Genomic DNA, 13,170 nt, shown 5'->3' with positions numbered 1-13,170 from the left:
ATGGGTTGACCTTGAGGGTTATAAGGAATATCTGTTTTATGGTCAATCCAAAACTCTTGGTGAAATTGTTGAAAAGAAGAGCTTTCGTAAGCCAGTGGATTATCAGTTTTAATCTGTATCATAGTGAGGTCCTAAGCAACTTAGCAAGACTCTCTTTCAAAATAAAAAGTAAAAAGGACTGGGTAACAAAATCAGTAAGAAATGTTAAAAGATCCATTTTACAGGGATCTGCATGGTGGTGAGCAGGTCATTCCCTAGATAAGGCCAGCCTGCAGTCCCACCAGGAAAGTTGAAAAGTCACTGGCCCACATATAGGGGCAGTGTGCAGGCTTTTCAGGCTTTTTTAACATAACCCCATGATGCACATTTTGTCCTAACTGATTAATTTTCTCAGTTCTCTTTGATTTATTGGTTTTGACCTTCTTGTTTTCCTGACTATTGGAATTATTCTGATTGCAAAACGGCTGAACTCCTTTTATCTCTGACTGTCTGCTGACTCATAGAATTCAGTGACTTCACATTTAGTAATAAGTAAACAAAAGATCTTCTGTGGATTTGTGTTTATAAGCAGTTCTGCAGCATTTTGTAACTTTGTTGGGAGTGTTCTGGGAGACGTGGAAAAAAATATGTAACCCATGTGAGGTTGAAACATCAGCCAGGTTTTTTAGAAGGTCTCTTGAAGTTTCAGTGGAAAAATGGAATCACAAGATTTTGATCCAGGGCCTTGCTTTTTGATGGTAATAATTAGCTATGTAACTGTGTATGGTGAGTTAAAAATTCTGAGGCTTAGTTGCTCTTTCATAAAATGATAATTATAGCCATATATATCCCATAGAATTGTTGGATGAGTTGTGCCAGTTAATTAAGGAGAAGTCCTTACAACAACAACAACAACAACAACAACAACAACAAAATATTAGAAAAGAAAGTAGAAGGAATTGGACGTAACTTTCCTATGTTCATATATGAATGCATGACCAGTAAAATTCCACATCATGTAAACCCCAAAAATAGTATCCTAATTTGAATAAAATATACTCCACGTATGTATAATGTCAAAATACACTCTTCTGTCATATATATCGAAAAATCCCAAATAAAACTTTAAAGAGTAAAAAAATAAACACTAGCTAGTTTTTCGTGAGGTAAGGGGGGTGTTGAGGTGTGGTGTACCTCTCTCTCGGCACTCTCAGATGAGAAACCTCTGTAGACTTTAGGGCTCATAGCTTCCACAGCAGGTGTGTGTTCTTTGAGATCCTGCCTATTCTGCCTTTGTGCATCATGATCATAGGATCTCTTGGTTCCTGACTGGACTGCAGAAACTTGCAGACTTTAATATACAAAATAAATAGAATAATGAGAAAGGGGTGTGTTTCATATCAATCCTGAGAGAGGCAGGCAGTCCTGAGCAAGTCCTGTGATTCAGATAACAAGACCCGTGAACATCTTACATCAATTCTAGGCAATATCCATCACCTACATGAGGAAAAAAGTCTAGGAACATCCAATGTGTATTCTTCCCTTCTTTTCAGTTCCGTTGATTCTGCTGTTTTTATTTTATTTTTTTGAAAAAGGAGTGAGTTTAAGAAAGGAAAGAATGAGTGAGTCAAATACTGCTACAAGTTTAGTAAAGTATTCTTTTACTTCACAGAACTCATTCAAATTTATAATTCAAAAAATATATGTGTGGGGTTTTTTTCTTCTTGCTGTTTAATGTTTCATTCCCCCAACAAAGGTTAAAATTCATGAAAGCCAAGTTTCTGGATAGTTCATGTGTAATGCTTGACAAAGGTTCTGAACACAGTGGGCATATATCTCATTCTACCTGCAGTGACTATGGGGTGAGGAACATTCCTCCTTCAGTCCAAGAGGATGTGTTACTGAACCTGATATTTTTCACATCACTCGAAACACAAGGCCCAGAATACTTGGCTATTCCCTCTCCCCGCCACAAAGCTTAGATACTGTCTGCCTCCCGAAGTTAGCCAGATGAAAATAGTCCTTATTTAAAAGAAAGAGCATCTGAGAGCTGAGTTAAAAAAAAATCATCTTTATTTTTTTTCTTTAATTTCATTTTTTTTCTTTTTGCATGCTTAAAATTATGACCTGTGAGTTTTGAAAGTAAAACAAAAGCCAACACCATGAACAATTTATTTGCCAGTGGAAGTAATAACAGGCTTCTAAAAAGAGATATTATGTGGGCTGATGATGCACAAGAGAATGGACAGTTCCATGCCAAGAAAGAAGCTTCACCTTTAAAATTGATAAGCATGATTTTTCTCATACCTCTATGATTACTTTATTTGGCATCCTACAATTGCCTGTTCATGTGTGCCCCTCTCAAATCAGCATGGTATCTGGGACTGCGTTTTTATATAACCAAGTACTTAAGCAGAGCTTTATACTTAAACTATGGAACAAACGTAGGTGTCCTTCAACATATAAATATATAAAGAAAATGTGAGATTATATATATATATATATATATATATATATATATATATATATATACAATGAAATATGGCTCAGCCTTAAAGAAGAATAAAATGGCATTTACTGGTAAATGGATGAAGCTGGAGTATATTATGTTAAGCAAAATAAGACAATCCCTGCAAACCAAATGTTAAATGTTTTCTCTGATATCTTGATGCTAATTCACAATAAAGCGGGGAGTTGACATGATTAAGTAGAAGTATGTGAAGGGAACAAAGGGGGTGTATGAGTAGGAAGCATAGTAGAATGAATCTCTTTGTTGTACATGATGTAGATTTACCTGAATTGTGTAATCATATATGCACATGAAGTAATACTGTCTGATTCATTCTATTATCCTTTCCTTTTAATATTTTATTTTGAGAGAGGGTTTATCTAAGTTTCATAGCGCCTCAATGAATTTCTGAGACTGGTTTTAAACTTGCAATCCTCCTTCCTCAGCTTCCAGAGTCTTGGAAATCACAGCAAGGAATAAGTTGTCCTACAGCTCAAGATAAATTAGGAAAGACTATACCAAAATAGGTGCTGTGGGAGCTGGGTTTTAAAGGGTAAGCTGAAGTGATTTGTGAGGCACAAAAACATTCTAGGTGCAGGAACCTGTATAGCCAAAGATTTATGGATGTAGCTTTTTTTAATGAAGGTCTCATGTATTCTCATGTCAGCAGCTATGGTGCCATGAACACATAAGAAAATTAAATGCTAATAGCTTTGCTTGAGTTCAAATATCAAATATTAAATAACATTGACATTATTGATTACACAGTGATATATTAATTCTTCCACCAAATATGAACTAAGCATACTACAGAAGTTCCAGGCCAGATGCAAAATCTAGATCTGGCCACTCACCCCAAAAATCAAACCCAAAGGGTAATTGTATAATGCAAGTAAAGAACTTTAATCATTGTAGCCACCCCAGAAAGACATATTTTTAGGCATGTCTTCAGGGTGCTGACCTGACCTGAAGGATTTAATAGTATAAGAATTAGGGCAGTGGGGAAGAAGTATGCATTGTTAAGCAATCTTGCCCAAACTGTAGTCTCATGGATCACTATCTCAGTTCTAGCACTGTGACCTAGCACCTGAGAAGTCCTAATCACTTGAAAGGGTTAAATTTTTACTTACTTATCAGGATGTTCATCTACCAGAACTTGGATACTAGAAAGGCAATGTAGATGTCATGATATGATTCCGTTTGTTGAGGGAACACTCTCCTCATAGTGATCTATCTACAAGTTTCTGCCATTCCTGGAAGGAATTGAAAAATGAATGAGAAATTCTAGGCACCACTCTGGGGCTCTGAAGAAAAGCTACTGTAAAAGCTGAGGATCAGGGTTGGGGCTACAGCTCAGTTGGTAGAGTGCTTGTCTTGCATGCACAAGGCCCTGGGTTCCATTCTCAGCACCAAACAAACAAACAAAACAAAACAAAACCCCCAAAGCTGACAATAAAATGTCCATTCAATCTTGCCTCAATCTCCAAGGTGGTATCAGATTAGGTATACTTGAGACTAAACATTCTTATTTTGCTAGTTTTTAGATAAACACTCCTTAAATGATTAACATGTCTTGAGCAAAGCTGTGTAGTCACTAATATTAGGTTAGTAAAGGATACCTAATGAAGCAGAATACCAAGGTTTATTATTTTTTTAGTTACCCATTGGACAGCTGCTGGCCTCAAATTTAATGAAATTACCAAAGGAAGTTTGTTTAAGTGAATGGTTTAAAAGATCAAAGGAGGACAGTGCATGATTTCTTGTCAACTGCAAAGAGGACACCTGATCCCTCCAATTCCAGGAGATGCATAGGTGGCCTTTCCACTGGCTGCATGCTGGCCCCACCTCTTTTCCTAGCACATAAATTGGCCTCACTGAATTACAGCTTGACACATTTTGGCAAAAAAGCCCACATATCAGAAAAAAAACAATTCAGAAGGCAGAACTGCTGAAGAAAAGTGGTGATGGACCTGATTCCCAATTCTTCCATAGAGACCTGGGTCCTTCTAGCTATCTGTCTGGTTCTCCTATATCTGTGAGTAGCTGTCCAGCCTCCTCTCCTCTGTAACCCTAGAGGTGGGGACCTAATCATATTCTTCTTTCCCTTGTCTATTTGAAAAATCAAAAAAGATCATGAAATTGAAATTTCTATAAACACTTAAAAAGTTCCTATTGAGCATGCCTAGCCCCATCTATTTTTCTAGCACATAAATTGGCCTCACTGAATTACAACTTGACACATTTTGTCTAAAAAATCCCACACAGTAGAAAAAACAATTCAGAAGACAGAACTGCTGAAGAAAAATGGTGAGTTCCTGTGGATAGGGCAATTGGTGTTGAGATTTGTTTCTGAGGGCTATCTGATTTGCTCTGTGTTTGCACCTAGAGGAATAAATCAGAATTCAGGATATACAGATCATTAATAACTATTATCACATGCAGTGGGAACCTCACTCCCTTTCAAGGTTAGGGAATTCTGGGGAAAACCAGTTTACTTGGATTTTGTCTCTTTGTCTTCTTGGATTTCTGCCTATTGCAGAAGACATACAAGAGGACTATTCCCTGTGCATGTGGTGACTCCTGCCCCTTCTTGCCCCCAGAACCCTCTGTACAACACACCAATTTCCCCTAAGACTCCCTGGAAGGTTGACTGCACAATTCTCTCTTTTTTTCTTCTGGCACTTCCCTCTCTTGTAAAACTCAATTATTTCACCCTGAAATTCACATAACTTTTTTCTTCCAAATGATAAGTGTCTAGAACAGAGAATACCTGACAGAAATTTTAAGAAATTTTATTCTTTCCTTTTGTATTATTTTCATCTCTCTAAGATATTAGCATCATAAAGAGACTTATTTTGTCTCAATATGAAATTTTCTAGCAGCCTGAACAAACATCACAAAGCCCATTTGGCTTTATTTTTTCCCTCTACACTCCAACATGAATGCACGAATGAATATCATCTAGTAGGGAAATTGCTTTTACTAATAACATCATGAAACAGAGGGAAAGAGGTTATTTTGATCGTAGAAGGAGAGATTCCACACAGGTCACATTTGACATTTGCCTCAATTTCACTCTTAAAATAAGGAATCAAAATAGCATGAAAAATGAAAATATAGATCTGGCTTTTATTCTCTGAAAGAAAAGGTACTAACTCAGGGGTATTGTGGCAACATAATCCTCTCTCTGTAGAAATTTTCTAGTGAATCAATGTAGTTTAATTTTACTGTATGTAATGACAGAATTTGTACAAAGTATGTGAAAACTATACTGCCTTAAACATTCTCCTCTAAAACAGAAGCAGAAAGTTCTTATTCAACTGTCTGGAACACATTATGGGTTCTTACTTTATGTTGCATATTGTCTGCTGTGTCATCAGGACTGTAACTGAAATTTGGAAGGTCACCTTCCATGTAGCTAAAAGAAATTACTGGGCATGTTGAGCTATTTAAACATGACACACTTTTCTCCTCTGTGCTACTATGGGGCAATCTTTGCAAAACTGGTTGTTTCATGATTGAAAAAGCTGCCAGGAATCTCTTGTTCACCATTTTTTCTTTATCTAGTCTTTCATCTATTATCAATGCTAATGGGGGTGAAGATTTTAGGATCCAGAACCCCCAGGCATAGGGCTGTGAAGATGACATATCTGTGTTGCAGGTTGGCCAGCCCAAGGAAGCACCAGCCTTTGTGGGTTTTCATACAAGGAGAGTTGATGTGCAGAGGCAATAAACAAAACTGTTTTGTGATTGACTGCCTTGGTAAACATGAGCATGCTTGACTCTGTGCTGCCATCTGAGCAATACCAGTTGGAGGATCAAACTCAATGAGAGGAGGAATGGCCTGGAAATGATTCCTCAGTCATTTGTTTCTCACAGAAGCACTAAGAGTATAAGGGAACTCAGCCTTCCTTCTTGCTCAAGTCACTTAGATTGTCTGACAATGGACTTGGGTGACACTCAACATGGCTCACGTTGGTATGAAGCCAATGGAAGTCCCAGTTTTCTTCAATGTCACATTTCTCATTCAACAGAAATAAGAATACTATGACTGCTTCCAAATATCCATGTGAAGTTAAATTTAAAGAAGGGCTGAATGCTGAACCAGAGACATGGCATAGAAAGAAGGAAAAGTATGAAAGGTTTATGTCCAAATTGCAAGAAACAATGTTACCATAGGTTCTCAGTGGATACTCTGTGATTGAATGGATTTGGTTACCAAAAATCTCATAATGAAAGTCATGTCAAAGCATTGGCCCTTTTTTGACTAGGAATATCTAGGTTAAGAAAAGGTTAACATACCAAATACCCATTACAACTGTGATGCCCTGGCAGAATGCCAGCCTGAACTTCTCAGGCATATTCAAGGCTGGGAATGTTTATTAAGAACAAACCCAATTATTGGGGCCATGAAGACTTAAGTTTTTTTTACCTAATCATTGTGCCTCTTGTGACAGGAAGTTATTTCTAAGTGGTGTTGGAAAACAGAATGTGCCATTGGAGTTTTTGTTGTTATGTATCACCTACATGTTACCTATCTCACTGCCTGGTCCAGTTTCTGAGTTCGAGACTGGTCAGGCCCTTATCTATAGAATGACAATCAGTGCTGAGGGCCATTACCAAGTAGGAATAACGCATCGAAATTTCCTTGCCAAGCGTACCCCATGCTGCTTAGAGGACATTTGATGGAACATTGCATGCATGCTTTAATAAGGTGACCTTGCTCAAGGAACAAGGCGGATTCGGGTTTAGAGCTGATCAGGTTTGAGGAAGTAACCGGCTCCTTGAGTTTAAGGCGTTGCCAGTTTAAGATATGGGTTTTAGGGAAGTTGGCGGTTGAAGATTATTGCTGGGATTAGGGTGTTCCTGCTGCTTGTTCCCATTGAGTTCTCGTGAGATTAAAATGGGATTTTGGAGAGAGCCTCGTGGAGTAGGTGGTTGGTGCGGGAGGGAGCAGAACGCGTTTGCCCCTGGACCTGTGTGGAGGTGGTGTGAGAGCTGGAATAAAGAATTGCTGTTTGAACCTACAAAGCTGTGAGTGCCTCGTGATTCTGGTGCCAAGCCGAGACATTGGCTTTGGCATTTTGGTGCCCCATACGCGGAACGTCTGAAATTTGGAGGTGAGTAAAATCGCTCCCCCCTGAGGGAAGGCGAGAGAATGGGTGACCATTTCAAAAAACAATGTGTTCTTGTTTTGATTTATTTTGTTTTTATTTCAAGCTGCCTGTTCCTAGAACTTTCTCAGGCAAACTGGGGAAAATGGTTGACTCAAGGTTTGAATTTGTTCGCCTCTGAGGAAGAGAAATTGTTAGAGGAAGGAGGCACCCCAGTAAGACCAAGAACAGCTAGGGCATATGTTGATACAATACAAAAATGTAGCCCATGGCTTTTTAAAGATGGGTTATTAAGTATATCAATGGGACCATCATGGTATCCTGTAGAAGTATTTTTCTTCAACAAGAAAGAGATGGCTAGTTCTGTTTACTACATTTGTCTAAGATCTTGGTTTTTACAGACATTTGATTAATTTACAAAGCTAAAGTGTTAAAATATCAACCACTAAATATGAAATCAAGTACTCTTTACTTATTAAGTTCCATAAGGTAATATATTTAAACATTATGTGTGTTTTCATAAATTGGGAAATGGAAAAAGGTTTAATATTGCTTTGGTCTGTGTCTTTGCTGAAACAAGGTTACTAAGTGTTAATATTCTATCATGTGTAATTTATATACAAATAGTATAAGAAGTTTCAGTTGGGTTTCAATTACAGCATAATAGTACCTTAAAAACATGAAAGTATTTCATCTTATTAAAGTGGAGTAATCTCATAAGGGTTGTTTCAGAATGTGATTTTATAAAAAGCATTAACGGTTAAAAAAGGGATATAAAAGGTTCAAGATGTGGAAATATATTCTAATATAAAAGGTTAAAGGTTAAATAAATGTTTCTAGATGAGATAATCTCTGTATGGTAAAGTAAAAAGTTGTAAATGCCATTTAAAAAGATTTTGAGGAAACTAGACTTACTTTATAAGCTTGAGAAAGGAAGAAAGAAGAAAAAGGTATTTGCAGATTGAGACAAAGCTTCTTAATGGAGTTAAAAAAAAAAGCCTTTGGTTGAAGGGCAGCCATGTAAACTAATATTAAGCGATTTATACAGAATCTAAGCCTCGTTTAAAAGAGTGAAGCTGTAGGTGGAGAAAAAGTACATTTAAAAGTACAGTATAGATGATAATTGAAAGGCTTTAAAAGGTTAAATTGAAGGTGGTCGAGATACCTTCATGGTGGATAAAAGATTGCTTTACTTATCAAACTATTAACTATTAAAATATACTTATTAAACTAAAAAGAGGGAGATGAGATAATCTTTGTGTGGTAAAGTAAAAAGTTGTAAAATGTCTAAGTACATTGCAAAAGGCTTTAAAAGGTTAAATTGAAGGTGGTTAAGATGCCTTCATGACGGAGAAAAAAAAAATAACCCATGAAAATGGGAAGATAATAAGATAAAAGATTTAGATAAAGAAGATTAAAAATTTGAAGTGGAAAACTTCAAAAACAGAAGTACAGAAAGGTAAAAAAAAAGAGAAGATGTAGAAAGATAAAAAAGATATAGGAAGATAAAAAAGATGTAGAAAGACAAGAATTTTAAACCCACAAAATAGGAAACAAAAGAAAACTAGGAGAGAAAAAGGCTACTAAGGGTAAATATAAAAACCTTAGTAGAAAACTAGAAGATAGAAATAAGATAGAAAAGGTTGAAAATGTCAAGTAAAGGTATTTCAGATAGAAAATACAAAAGGCTAAGACAACTATGGTTTAAAACCACATCTAAAAATTATAAGGACTAAAATAATTCTAAAAAGTAAGGCAGAATGCTTTTGAAAGACTTAAATTTAAAAGGGTCTTAAAGGGATATTTATCCCCCAAAGATAAACTTAAAATAACCCTTTTTACTCTAAACTTTCTAAATTTGGATTCATCAGGACTTAGTGCTGCGGAAAGACATATGTATCCGAAAAATGTACATAAGCCTAAGGTACTTTGGAAAGATATTCTAACAGGACAATGGAAAGGTCCCGACCCAGTTATTGTCTGGAGTCGGGGTTCCGTTTGTGTGTTCCCACAGGGAGAACAGCAGCCGATTTGGATTCCAGAGAGGTTAACCAAAACAATTTCTACAGAAAAAGAAGATGATTTGACTGAAATCCATAACAGCTGAAATCCAGAGCTCCAGCTTGGCTATTCTTACATCTGCGACAGTGATTAACCACGGTGCCTTTTTTCAATATCTATTTTATTATTGCATTTTTCCCACATCGTAAAGTTCTATTTTATTTTTTGAGCTCATACAAACCTAGGTTAATGTTTTTCTGATCAGTTTTGTTTTTTGACTGTTTTTAATTTTTTGACTGTGGAGTTTTTAAACATTGCAATGGAGATTTTACCTAGGTAAAGCTACAAGGCCGTTATTATTGTCTTATATGTTGTATGTTATGTGTGCCCTGTTTTGTGTTGCATGTCAGTATGTGTGTATGTCCATATTTTTATATGAGGAGCGCTCATGAAAAAATGGATCCGAATTTTTTTTTTTTTATTCACGTGATTTAAGTGGTTTAATCTAATTAGGTAAACAGCTTTTAATGATTGTTTTCAAAGGTGGTTAATAGATCTGTTTGCTTACTATTAACAGATCTGTTTGTTTACTTTCACTTTTCCTTTTCATTATATTTAATAATTCTGTTCAGGATAATGTCTCTTTAACATCATTGCCAGAATTCCCATCTCCATCCCAGTGCCGGTGAAGACTAAGAAAACCAAACTACAGCTTCTATGATAGCTACCACAGTAAACTGTATAAACTGATGCATCAATGAATATAACTCAACATTTACTTTGTGAGGAAATGGACATATTGATAGACTCTCCCACTTTGAACTGCCTGAAGAACTTGCCTGGACTATTTATCAGTTGCATGCATTGTGAACTATCGTCTGGTGCAGCGAATTGTGGTAATGCTGGCATATTTTTGCTGATGGTGTCACCAGTGATGCAATTTCCTTGCCAGCGCACCCCATGTTAATTGTGGTAATGCTGGCATCTTTGCTGATGGTGTCACCAGTGATGCAATTTTTCCAAAGGAGCCGTCAATTGGCTTGGTGTCGTGGCATTTCTGTATCTTCCTCCCTTCTACTAGTGATGGTCTAAAATTTGGGGGCCAACAGAGGTGAGGCAAGAACCTCACCCCCCCACTGGCACCAAGGTTAAATTTGGGGGCCAACAGAGGTGAGGCAAGAACCTCACCCCCCCACTGGTGCTTAGGCCTATCCACAAGCATGGCTGAATGCTGGACCGGTAGTCAGCGACGGGTTGATCTGATTGCAGTGGATTCAACCTAAGACAGGGGACTGACGCCTAGAGGTCAGTTCATCCGATGACGGGTAAGAACCATATGTTGAATTGGACAACCTACCAGGCACGGTCCTAAGCCGCATTGCTTGTTGTTTAATTAATCAGAAGGGGGGAGATGCTGAGGGCCATTACCAAGTAGGAATAACGCATCGAAATTTCCTTGCCAAGCGTACCCCATGCTGCTTAGAGGACATTTGATGGAACATTGCATGCATGCTTTAATAAGGTGACCTTGCTCAAGGAACAAGGCGGATTCGGGTTTAGAGCTGATCAGGTTTGAGGAAGTAACCGGCTCCTTGAGTTTAAGGCGTTGCCAGTTTAAGATATGGGTTTTAGGGAAGTTGGCGGTTGAAGATTATTGCTGGGATTAGGGTGTTCCTGCTGCTTGTTCCCATTGAGTTCTCGTGAAATTAAAATGGGATTTTGGAGAGAGCCTCGTGGAGTAGGTGGTTGGTGCGGGAGGGAGCAGAACGCGTTTGCCCCTGGACCTGTGTGGAGGTGGTGTGAGAGCTGGAATAAAGAATTGCTGTTTGAACCTACAAAGCTGTGAGTGCCTCGTGATTCTGGTGCCAAGCCGAGACATTGGCCTTGGCAAATCAGGGTGACCTGGCTTTGTATTTTACTTTGTAGATATGGAACCTATTCTCATGAGCTATTTAAGAAGCTGGGAATACCTGGGCCAACACCTCTGCCTTTGTTTGGAACTCTTCTGTACTACCGCAAAGTGAGTGTGCTTGAGCTCCCTCTATTTTTTCTCCTGAGTACAAATGCCAGTTTAGTGCCATCAGTAAAAATATCTATCTTCAGGAAAAATTTAGTAGTTTTTATCCTTTGAAAAACAATGTTCAGGCCCCGCCTGGAGCATGGCTAGTTTTTCCCTAGAGCTCTGAAGTCAAATCTTCAAGAGCCTCAGTAGAACAGCTTGTATCTCTGGTACACCTGCATTTGATCTTCATGATGTTGTTCAGACTTTGAATTCATCATAAAAAAGATGTTTAACTTGCTGGGTGCATATTTCCAGGAAGATTATATTGTACTTAGTATTTGAGCAAAAAGTCTGTGAAAGAGGGCATGGTAAACACCTTCAAACATTCCTCTTCTTTGCAAGGTCTCATGAGTCCCGTTGTAAATAAAAAATGAAACTACAGTTTCTAAAGTACCCCAAGCATTCATAAGTTGACAATTTGCACATAGTTAATTTTTGAATGTGCAAATACCCTGTGGTTATTTCCATAGCTTCACCCAAGTTTTACTTCCTGTGACATATTTGGAGGATTTTACAGATGAAACGACAGCATTATGTATTTCTTTTTATCATTCAAAGATAGCACCCTAGCAGTGAGTCTTAGCAACAAATAAGTATGAATGAGATAAGGTAGCCCTTGTATATGGGTTTCACATAATTAAACAAAAGATGTGTATTGTTTTTTAACAAAGGCAGTATCACATATAAAATGAGCAGTAATCACATGATTTCAAAAATTAAAATTTAAGTTAACTGAATGGAATGTAACATGTTCCACAAGGAATGTGAATTTTTATCAAGCCTTTGTCATTAACCCATTTAGAATCTGACTCAGGGCCTGCCTACAGACAGAAATTAATGAACTCAAAACCAGAGGCCATAAAAAAAGGCTACACTCTGCTCAGATTATTTCTTCCAAACACTGAGGCTTGTTTATCATACTCTAATTCTATAATTCTGAGCAGGATTTATAGACCCCCCTGAGAATAATAGACCCCCCTGATCCCCTGAGAATTCCATTCTGCTCTTCCTGCTAAAAAGGCATTATTTCCTATTCACGCTTTCCAGATCAACAGTATACTAGATAGGGTGAAAGATCCACATAATTTGGGTCTTCCTGTGCATCATGAAAACATCATCCTTTAAACATAGCAATAGGAAAATTACTTTTTAAGTGTTAGAAGCAAAAATTTAGAGCAAGTACTTAATATGTTGACTCCCATGGGTAGGAGTGGCATCTCTCTATCTTTTCCACCTTTAGCTGGAAAACTGGAAGGTGACTCCATTTTGTTAATTCTTACTTAGTCTTTCTCACTCCACAACATACATGAGAATCACTGTTATGGTCGTGGTGTCCCTCAGCAGCTCATGTGTAAGGAATTGCAAGAAAGTTCAGAAATAAAGTGATTTAATTGTGAAAGCCTTAATCTACTTGGTACACTATTTCCTCAGTAAGGATTAACTGGAGGCAACTGGAGGCAGTTAGGATAGTGGTGAAAGAGGTGGGTCACTGGGGGCCTGGCTTC

General features: G+C 37.6%; 1 long non-coding RNA gene across 1 annotated transcript in view; it reads left to right on the top strand.

Annotated features, from left to right (window-relative positions):
* LOC144367659 (uncharacterized) overlaps positions 1-13,170 on the top strand; it is a 108,175-nt gene that overhangs the window by 25,033 nt on the left and 69,972 nt on the right. The window lies entirely within an intron of this gene.

This window comes from Ictidomys tridecemlineatus, chromosome 10 (assembly GCF_052094955.1).
Source record: "Ictidomys tridecemlineatus isolate mIctTri1 chromosome 10, mIctTri1.hap1, whole genome shotgun sequence".
NCBI classification, from domain to species: domain Eukaryota; kingdom Metazoa; phylum Chordata; class Mammalia; order Rodentia; family Sciuridae; genus Ictidomys; species Ictidomys tridecemlineatus.
Note: the sequence above shows the minus strand (reverse complement) of the source record. Positions and strands in the feature narration are given on the sequence as shown.